Source organism: Panthera leo, chromosome A3, assembly GCF_018350215.1.
Source record: "Panthera leo isolate Ple1 chromosome A3, P.leo_Ple1_pat1.1, whole genome shotgun sequence".
Lineage (NCBI taxonomy): Eukaryota > Metazoa > Chordata > Mammalia > Carnivora > Felidae > Panthera > Panthera leo.
This window is the reverse complement of record NC_056681.1, coordinates 23,924,547-23,935,688: the sequence shown is the minus strand read 5'-3', so window position 1 is coordinate 23,935,688 and position 11,142 is coordinate 23,924,547. Positions and strand designations below refer to the sequence as shown.

The following is an 11,142-nucleotide window of genomic DNA, read 5'->3' as shown; positions in this document are numbered from 1 at the left end:
GACCTCCAGACCCCACATTTGCATTGATTTTTGAAAATCATCTCCACCTTAATATTTTGCAGACACTTCTGAGTCAACATGTTCTAAGTCAAATTCCTTATCTTTCTCCCCAAACCTGTTCTCTCTCCTTTGTTGTTTGCTATCAGTTAAACAGAATTACTATCAAACCACATCAGTGTAGAAACCTAAGTGCTGACCTTTATTTACTCCTTCTTCATCCCCCACCTACAAAATATAGTATCTGTAGAATCAAATCCTTCTTTTCCACTCTCTTGCTTTTTTTGTAAGATATGGTAATTCAGCTCTTTCTCTGCGGTAGGTACGAGGTGTGCCGCCCAGTTCTACTGGGTGTTTAGCTACAGGGCGCTTAGGCAGCAGATAGCCACGAGCTGCTTCAGTTCCTTCAGTGTCTGCCTTACCTGTAGAGAACAGTCCTGCATGAGGTCATGTTCCTCTTGGGGCTGTCCTCATCTGGTGACTGAGCAAAGCAGGGGTATAAAGGCTCAGCCAGTCCCACCTACTGCAGGGCAATTCTGATAAACAGTATTCACTCCAGAGCTCCTTGCCAGGTTGGCTGGGTATCTGTCAGATCTACACTGAAGTTTGACTTCTCCTTCTATTCAATCCCCCTTCCTTTCCCTAGTTAATATCTTCCACCTCAAACTATCTCAGCATCTGCTTCCAGAAAATCCAAACTGTGACTGACAATCTTCCTTTCTTTTCTTCTTCTTTCTTTTTTTTTCTCTCTCCAGATTGAGAAATTTTCTCAATCTTATATCTGGACCATAGCAGTAGCCTCCTCCTAACTATTCTCCTGGTTTCTAATTTCTCTGAGTTCTAATTCATCTACATGGAAATAAAAAATAATAATAATTTAAAAAAGCAAACATAGATCTGATCATGTCATCATTGTTCCACTTTGTAAATTCCCAATACTTACTGAGCTAACTTCAGAATCCTCAAAATGGCATTCAAGGCCTTGTATAATCTGGTCTTATCCTAATTTTCAAATTGTATATCCCACCACTTCTCTTCATCCAACTGTGCTTTAGATTATCAATTTTAAAAACATATATATATTTTAAATGTTTTTATTTATTTTTGAGAGAGAGAGAGAGCGGGGGTGGGTGGCAGAGAGAGAGAGACAGAGAGACAGAGACAGAGGATCCAAAGTGGGCTATGTACTGAAAGCAGAGAGCCCCATGTGGGGCTCGAACTCAAGAACCATGAGATCAAGACCCAAGCTGAAGTTGGATGCTCAACTAACTGAGCCACCCAGGCACCCCTAAAAGCATATATTTTAAAAAATGTTTATTTATGTATTTTGAGAGAGAGAGAGAGAGAGAGAGAGAGAGAGAGAGAACAAGCAGGGGAGGGGCAGAAAGAAAGGTTGAGAGAGAATCCCAAGCAAGCTCCACATTGTCAGTATAGAGTGCAACATGTGGCTGGATCTCACAACCATAAGATCATGACCCGAGAGGAAACCAAGAGTCAGATGCTTAACCGACTGAGCCACCCAGGCTCCCCTTAAATGACAGAAGTAATACAACAATACTAGCAACACAGAGATTTACAAAGAAAGTTTGACAAAGAGAAAAATGAAAGACCCCTGTTTTCTCCTTCTCCCCAACCCTTACCTAAATGGTATGCCAAGATTCTTAGTTTCAAGCAACAGAAACCAACTCTCCCAACTTAAGGAGGAAATAAATATATTGGAAGGTCGTCAAGTAATCCTCAGTTTGATAGGAAGGCCAGCTAATTAAGCTCAGAAAATAGAACCAGGAATCTCAACCAAAGTCACAACAGAGGAATGGTCTAGTTAAGTATACCACAGCTGGAACCACTACATCACCATTGCATGCTGCCATCTTAAGTGAATTCTACTCTGTCCCCTGTTTGTTTTTGTTTTCTTTTGTTTTTACACTATTTGTTCAAGACTCAACGTCCTGGTGGGAATGTCCAAATGATCAAGACTTTGCCTTAGCTGCAAGAGGGGAAAAGGGAAACTTTATGACATGTAGCAACATTAGGGGGAATAGCTGTAAGTGCCCATATTAAAAAGAAGAAATATCTCAAATCAATAACCTATCCTTCCACCTAAAGAAGGTAGAAAAAGAGGAATGATCTAAACCTAAATCAAGAAGGGAAATAATAAGTATTAGAGCAAATAAATAAACTAGAGTCCAGAAAAACAATAAAGAAAATCAACAAAACCTCTTTTGTTGAAAGATCAATAAAATTGGCAAAACTTTAGCTAGACTTACCAATAAAAAAGTGAGAAGATCAAATTACAAAAATATTACAGAAATTACATTAGAGAATAAAAATGATTATAAGGAATACTACAAAAAATTATATGGCAACAAATTAGATAACTTAGATGAAATGGACAAGTTCCTAGAAAGACACAGATGCAGAAGACATAGAAAATCTAAGTAGATGTGCAACAAATAAAGACACTGAATTAGTAATTTTAGAACTTCTGCAAAGAAAAACCCAGGCCCAAGTTACCTCACTGGTGAATTCCATCACATTTCAAGAAGAATTAACATCAATCTTTGATAAAGTCTTTCAAAAAATAAAAAAAGGAGGGAACACTTTCCAGGACATTCTATGAGGCCAGTATTACCTTGACACCAAGCCCTATAGAGACATCAGAAGACAGCCACAAATATCTCATGAACATAGACACAAAAATCCTTAACAAAATGCTAGCAAGTTGAATCCAGCAATAAATAAAAGGTATTAAACACTGTAATCATGTGAGATTTATCCCAGGGAGGCCAAGTTGTTTCAACATATGAAAGTCAATGAATAGAACACACCCTATCAATAAAATAAAGGACAAAACCCATATGATCATCTTAATAGATGCAGAAAAAACATTTGATAAAATTCAATACCCTATCATGATGATAATACTCAACAAACTAGGGATACAGAGGAACTTGTTCAACCTGATAAAGGTTATCTAAAACCCCACAACTAACATCATATTGAAACATTCCCCCTAGAATCAGAAACAAGACAAGGATTTCTGCTCTTTCTACTTGATTTCGACATGTACTATATTAGAGATTGTAGCCTGAGCACTCAGGCAAGAAAAAGAAATAAAAGCCATCTGAATTAGAAAGAAAAATAGTAAAGGTATACCCATTCAGAAATGACATGATTTTGTATATAGAAAATCCTAAAGAATCTACAGAAACAAAAACAAAACCAAACATGTTAGATCTAATAAAAAAGTTTAGTAAGGTTGCAGGATACAATATCAATACATAAAAATCAATTGTATTTCTATTCATTAGCACTGAACAATCCAATAATGAAATGTAAAAGAATTCCATTTACAATAACATGAAAATATTATAAACTTGAGAATAAATTTAATAAAAGAAGTGTAAGATGTGTACACTGAATACAAATACTTATTGAAAGAAATTAAAGATAAATAAATGGAAAAATATCCTGTATTTATTGACCATAGGCTTAATATGTTAAGACAGCAATTCTTCCCAAACTAATCTACAGATTCATTGCAATTTCTATTAAAATCCCAGCTGCCTTTTTTTGCAGAAATCGATAAGCTGATCCTGAAGTTCATATGGAAGTGCAAGGGATCCAGAATAGATCCCAAAGAAGTCTTGAAGAAAACAAACAAACAAACAAAAAATCTGAGGACTCATACTTATTGATTCTAAAATTTACTACATAGTTACAGTGATCAACACAGTGTTCTACTGGCATAAAGACAAACATATAGATCAATGGAATAGGACTAAGACTCCAGAAATAAACCCTTACATTTGTGGTCAACTGATTTTTCTACAAGATGCTAAGACAATTTGATGGAGAAGGAATCATCTAGGTGTTGCTGGAGCAACTAGTTACCACCATGCAAAAGATGGAAGTTAGAATCCCAATTCAAAATGGATCAAAGACCTAAATATATGATCTAAAGCCATAAAACTCTTGGGACACCTGGCTAGCTCAGCCAGTGGAGCATGCAACTCTTGATCTCGGGGTTGTGAGTTTGAGCTCCATGCTGAGTGTAGAGATTACTTAAAAATAAAATATTTTGGGGGGGCACCTGGGTGGCTCAGTCGGTTAAGCATCCGACTTCAGATAGGTCATGAACTTGTGCTTGGTGAATTCGAGCCCTGCTTCGGATTCTGTGTCTCCCTCTCTGTTCCTCCCCCACTCGCACTCTGTCTCTGTCTCTGCCTTCCTCTCTCTCTCTCTCTCTCTCTCTCTCTGTGCATGTCTCTCAAAAAAAAAAAATTTAAACATTTTTTAAAAGAAATTTAAAAAATAAAATCTTTTTGAAGAAGAAGGCATAAACTCTTTTTTTTTTTTTAATTTTTTTTTCAACGTTTTTTTATTTATTTTTGGGACAGAGAGAGACATAGCATGAACGGGGGAGGGGCAGAGAGAGAGGGAGACACAGAATCGGAAACAGGCTCCAGGCTCCGAGCCATCAGCCCAGAGCCTGACGCGGGGCTCGAACTCACGGACCGCGAGATCGTGACCTGGCTGAAGTCGGACGCTTAACCCACTGCGCCACCCAGGCGCCCCAGAAGGCATAAACTCTTAAAGAAAAACATAGTTGTAAACATTTGTCTTAGATTAAGCAATGGTTTCTTAGCTCTGATACAAATAGCACAAACAACAAAAGAAAAAAATAGATAAATTGGAGTTCATCAAAATAAAAGTACTTTTGTGGTTCACAGAATATACAGAAAAGATATCCCACAGAATAGAAGAAGATATTTGTAAATCATATATCTGATAAAGATCTAATACCCAGAATATATAAAGAACTCTTACAACACAACAATAAAAAGACAAATAACCCAATTTAAAAATAGGCAAAGGATTTGAATTGGCACTTCTCAAGATATACCAGTGACCAATAAGCACATGAAAAGATGCTCAACATCATTACCTGCAAATCAAAACTATAATGAGGTACTAATTCACACCATCAAGAATGGCTATAATAAAAAAGATAGACAATAATAAGTGTTGGCAAAAATGTGCAGAAAATGACCCTCATACATTGCTGGTGGGAATGTAAAATGGTATAGCCATTTTGTTATACATTTGACAGTTCCTAAAAAATTCAACATAGAGCTAGTATAAGACTCAGCAATTCCACTCTTGTTACATACTCAGGAGAATGGAAAACATATGTCTACACAAATACTTGTACGTGAATGTTCATAACAGCATTATTCATAACAGCCAAAATATGGAAACACTGCAAATGTCTATCAGTTGATGAATAGATAAACAAAATGTGGTACATTCATACAGTGGAATATTATGTAGCCCCAAAATGAATGAAGTACTGATATATGCTACAACATGGACGAGCCTTGAAAACATTGTAAGTGAAAGAAGAAGCCAGTCACAACAAACTACATCTTGTAAGATTCCACTTACATGAAATGTCCAGAATAGGCAATCCATAGATGTAGAAAGCAGATTAGCGATGCCTCATGCTGGAGGTATGGAGTGATGACAGACACTGTCTGCTAAAGGGCACAGGGTTCCCTTTTGGGGTGATGAAAATATTCTAAACATATTATGATGGATACATGGTTCTGAGTATAGTTTTTAAAACGCTGAATTGCATATTTTAAATGGACAAATTTTACAGTATGTGAATTATATCTCAAAGATGTTACAAGGTGATAACAGTAAAACAATCTTGAATATGAAGAAAGTAAGCAAAGCTGCTGAAATCAGTAGCCATCAAAAAATGTTAATAATTATTAAAAAAAAAAAAACAGTCTCTGGAGTTAGGTTGGGGTCGGTTAATTCCCTCTTTGTGCTTTCTCAGTCCACAGTCCAATTAATCTTCCACTGTGTCCACAGGGAGAATAAGGAGGTAAACTTATAAGATATTAGACCTGAACACTCTTATACTGATGGTGAAACTGAAGCTGGGAAAGGCTAAGCAGCTTGTCCAAGGTTCCACAGTTAGCTGGTATAAGAACTGGAACTAGAGGGGCACCTGGGTGGCTCAGTCAGTTAAGTGTCCAACTTCGGCTCAGGTCACGATCTCACAGTTCTTGAGTTTGAGCCCCGCATTGAGCTCTGTGCTGACAGCTCAGAGCCTGGAGCCTACCCCAGATTCTGTGCTTCCCTCGCTCTCTGCCCCTCCCGCACTCGCTCTCTCTCTCTCTCTCTCTCTCTCTTAAAAATAAATAAACATTAAAAAAAATAACAACTGGAACTGGAGCTTGAGGCTTCTGACTTTTGTTCCTGAGCTATTGCTGCAACACCACACTCTGGGAGGGGGCAAGAGTCATAGGTTGTAGGGGTAACAGGATTACTTGCCAGGATTCTCTGAAAAGTTCATGTCCACATCCAAAAGCAGGAGAGGTAAAGAGTCAGGAAAACGGTGGGATGAGTAACTCCTGACCTTTTAGGGCAAGAGGTGTGATCCTCATTTCCAGGACATTGTACAACCAAATAGAGAGTGAATAGAAAGTTCATCTGCCCGTGCTTATACATATAAATATTGGTTCATAGCTGTGTGACCTTGGATGATAAGTCAGTGCCCCTCTCTGAAATGGAATTTGTAATTTTTTTTAGATTTATTTATTTATTTGGGGGGAGGGGGCAGAGAGAGAGAGGGAGAGAGAGAATCCCGAGCAGGCTCATACTGTCAGCACGGAGCCCAATGTGGGGCTCAATCTCATGGAACTGAGAGATCAGGACCTGAGTCAAAATCAAGACTTGGAAGCTTAACCAACTGAACCTCCCAGGTGCCCCAGGAATTTGTAATTTCTACAATACCTTCCAGCTCTGATAACTAGGATTCTAAGTTCCTAAGTCCAGACAGCTGGCATTTGGGCAACTGTAAGTGTCCTAGAAGTGCCCTTCTTCTTCCTGGAATGACCTCAGAATATTTGGCTTAAGCCTGTCCCCTGACAGACAGACTACTGGAGGTCATGTTGGAGTTTACACAAGAAATAAACAAATCTGGAATAAATCTAAACAAGTGGCTCCCCAGTGTAGTCTCAAAATCTCCTTCTGGGTGGCTTGGCTTACTGTACTCCGCCACCTTTGAATTTAGTTCAATGTGTATCTCTTGATTTTGTACTTCTTGCCAGGTGTCCTGAGGTTTAGGTTTTTGTACCCAATTCGGCCAACTGTTGCTGAGGCCTATGTGATGGATGCAAGACATTGTGCTAACTGCTCTCAGGGATGCAGAAAGGGGTAAAACATGATCCCCGCCCAGGAGCTCATAGTCCAGAGGAAGAGGCATTACAAACCATGTCATTTTAACACAGAAGGAATGAGAAAAGTACAAAGTAGCTATAAGATATGTACTGAGGAAAAGGGATCAGGGAAAGCTATACAGAGGCCATATATTTCATCTGACCCTTGAAGAAAGAAAATTTTACTAGGTGAAAAGGGGAAAGATGTTTCTCCCCTCTTAGGCTAAGATCTTTGAGGGAAGAATAATATATATCAACATGTTCCTGACATTGAACATAATACCTAACATAAGGAAAGAGCCCAGTACATATTTGTTCAACAAGTGAATAATGAGTGGATTCTGGACTGATATAACAGCACAAAGGCAAAGGGGTGAAAGTGCACCATATGTTTGGGGATGATAAATGGTCTGATATGGCTGCTCTAAGTTAAGTTTATAGAAGGAAATGTGGGAGATAAAATGAGACATTTGGGTACCAGATTAAGAATGGCATGCTAAGAAGTTATACTTAATTCTCTAGGCTAACTATATAGGTTAACTATTTCCTGTAGGGAAACACTGCCCTTGTTTATCTTCCTATCCTTAATATCTAGAACGGTGACAGGGATTTAGAAGATAGACAATAAATGCCTGGAAGAATGACTGAACTCAAGATTTTTGGGAAAGGATGCTATTTCACCCAATATCAGTTTACTACTACTATTACTAATCCTTCGCTTTATATACAATTTTATAGTTACAGACACACTTTTATTCTATTATCTCATTAAAAAATGTATTGATCCACCCAACACGTTTATTAGGAAAGAAGGCAGATATTATTCTCATTTCCTGGTCCATCTTGTGAAACTGAATGAAACCTCATTTAAAATGGAGCCAGGAAAGCTGTAATCATCAAGGCAGTATGGTATTGGCACAAAAACAGACACATAGACCAATGGGATAGAATAGAGACTCCAGAATTGGACCCACAAATGTATGGCCAACTAATTTTGACAAAGCAGGAAAGAATATCCAATGGAAAAAAGACAGTCTCTTTAACAAATGGTGATGGGACAACTGGACAGCAACATGCGGAAGAACGAAACTAGACCACTTTCTTACACCATTGACAAAAATAAACTCAAAATGGATAAAGGACCTGAATGTGAGACAGGAAACCATCGAAACCCTAGAGGAGAAAACAGAAAAAAAACCTCTCTGATCTCAGCCGCAGAAATTTCTTACTCAACACATCTCCAAAGGCAAGGGAATTAAAAGTGAAAATGAACTATTGGGACCTCATCAAAATAAAAAGCTTCTGCACTGCAAAGGAAACAATCAACAAAACTAAAAGGCAACTGATGGAACGGGAAAAGATATTTGCACATGGCATATCAGATAAAGGGCTAGTATCCAAAATCGATAAAGAACTCACCAAACTCCACACCTGAAAAACAAATAATCCAGTGAAGAAATGGGCAGAAAACATGAATAGACACTTTTCTAAAGAAGACATCCAGATGGCCAACAGACACGTGAAAAGATGCTCAATGCCGCTCCTCATCAGGGAAATACAAATCAAAACCACACTGAGATTCCACCTCACACCAGTCAGAGTGGCTCAAATGAACAAATCAGGAGACTATAGATGCTGGAGAGGATGTGGAGAAACGGGAACCCTCTTGCACTGTTGGTGGGAATGCAAACTGGTACAGCCGCTCTGGAAAACAGTGTGGAGGTTCCTCAAAAAATTAAAAATAGATCTACCATATGACCTAAGGGATATACACTGCTAGGAATTTACCCAAGGGATACAGGAGTGCTGATGCATAGGGGCACTTGTACCCCAATGTTTATAGCAGCACTTTCAACAATAGCCAAATTATGGAAAGAGCCTAAATGTCCATCAACTGATGAATGGATAAAGAAGATGTGGTTTATATATATACAATGGAATACTACTTGGCAATGAGAAAGAATGAAATCTGACCATTTGTAGCAACGTGGATGGAACTGGAGAGTATTATGCTAAGTGAAATAAGTCAGGCAGAGAAAGACAGATACCATATGTTTTCACTCATATGTGGATCCTGAGAAACTTAACAGAAGACTATGGGGAGAAGGGGGAAAAAACAGTTACAGAGAAGGATGGAGGCAAACCATAAGAGACTCTTAAATACTGAGAACAAACTGATGGTTGATGGGGTGTGGGAGAGAAGGGAAAGTGGGTGATGGGCATTGAGGAGGGCACCTGTTTGGATGAGCACTGGGTGTTGTTTGGAAACCAATTTGACAATAAATTATATTTAAAAAAATAATGAAATAAAATTTAAAAATAAATAAATAAGGAGCCAGGAGACCAGCAGGGGGAGCTCTCACCCCTTACCAACTCATTGTCAATTGCAGACCTCAACATGAAGAGACATACCATGCATTCCCAGCAGGAGGAAGCCTGCTTTACTACTCCAGCAAGAGGAAGGAAGATTTTCTCCTGGCCCAGCAATAGTTCAGCCAGTGAGAAAGTGCCGCAACTCAGCCAATGAGAAACCATCACCACCCTGAACTCTCATTTTCCTCAAATGGACTTTACTTCAAAGCAATCTCTCACAACTTCATCCTTTTTCTGTATAAAGTAACATTCCCTCCTTTGTTCTCCTGACTTGCCTGTGGTTTTACCCTAGTTTGCTGGCCCCAAATCTGCAACATTCAAAAATCAATGAATGTAATTCACTATATTGACAGACGAAAAGAAGAAAAAAAACTTGATAATTTCAATTGATGAAGAAAATGCATTAACAGAATTCAACGTCTATTCATGATAAAATCTCTCCACAATTAGGAACAGAAGGAAACTTCTCTCACCTCAGGGGCAGAAAAGGGCATTTACAAAAAAGGCATCATACCTAATGGTAAAAGCCTGAATGTTTTCTCCCAAAATTGGGAACACAAAAGGATGTTCACTCTTGCCACTCCTATTCAATATTATCAGAAAGTTCTGACTAATGCAACAAGGCCAGGCAGGGAATGAAAAAGACATACGAATTGGAAAGGAAGAAACAAAATTATCTCCATTAGTAGCCAAAGGAAAAAATAAAATTATTTCTATTAGTAGCCAAAAATGATTGTCTATGTAGAAAATTCTATTTAATCTGCAAAAAAAAAAAAAAAGAAAAAACTCCTAGAGAGGTGCTTGGGTGGCTGTCAGTTGAGCGCCCAGCTCTTGATTTGGTTCAGGTCATGATCTCATGGTTTGTGGGTTTAAGCCCTGAGTTGAGCTCTGCACTGACAGCTTGGGATTCTCTCTGTCCCTCTCTCTCTCTCAAAATAAATAAATAAACTAAAAAAAAAAAAACAACAACAACAAAAAAAACCAAAAACCCTCCTAGAACTAGTTAATGAGTTTGGCAAAGTCACAGGATACAAAGTCATAATATAAAAGTCAATTGTGTTTCTGTATCTCGGCAACAAGCAATGGTAAAACAAAATTAAATAAACAATATAGGGGTGCCTGGGTTCAGTTGGTTAAACATCCCACTCTTGATTTCTGCTGGGGTCACCATCTCATGGTTCTTGAATTCGAGCCCCACATCAGGCTCCACGCTGGCAGTGAGGAGCCTGCTTGGAATTCTTTCTCTCTGCTTCTCCCCTGCTCATGCTCGCACTCTCTCTCTATCTTTCTCTCTCAAAAATAAATAAGTAAACATTTGAAAAAAAGCACCTAAAATAAACAAACAATATAATTTATGATTGCACCAAAGTAATGAAATATGTAGGGATAAGTAGAACAAAATATATGACAGATCTTTATGCTGCAAACTATAAAATACCAATGAAGGAAATCAAAGAAGACCTAAATAAATGGAGCAACAGATCATGTTCACTGATTAGAAGGCTCAGTTCTGTTAGGGTGTCAATTTTCCCCAAAC

At 38.3% G+C, this 11,142-nt stretch overlaps 1 protein-coding gene across 1 annotated transcript in view; it reads right to left on the bottom strand.

The window, feature by feature from the left end:
• Positions 1–11,142, bottom strand: part of LOC122215621 (ER degradation-enhancing alpha-mannosidase-like protein 2) — a 128,030-nt gene that overhangs the window by 53,694 nt on the left and 63,194 nt on the right. The gene's annotated exons all lie outside the window — the stretch shown is intronic.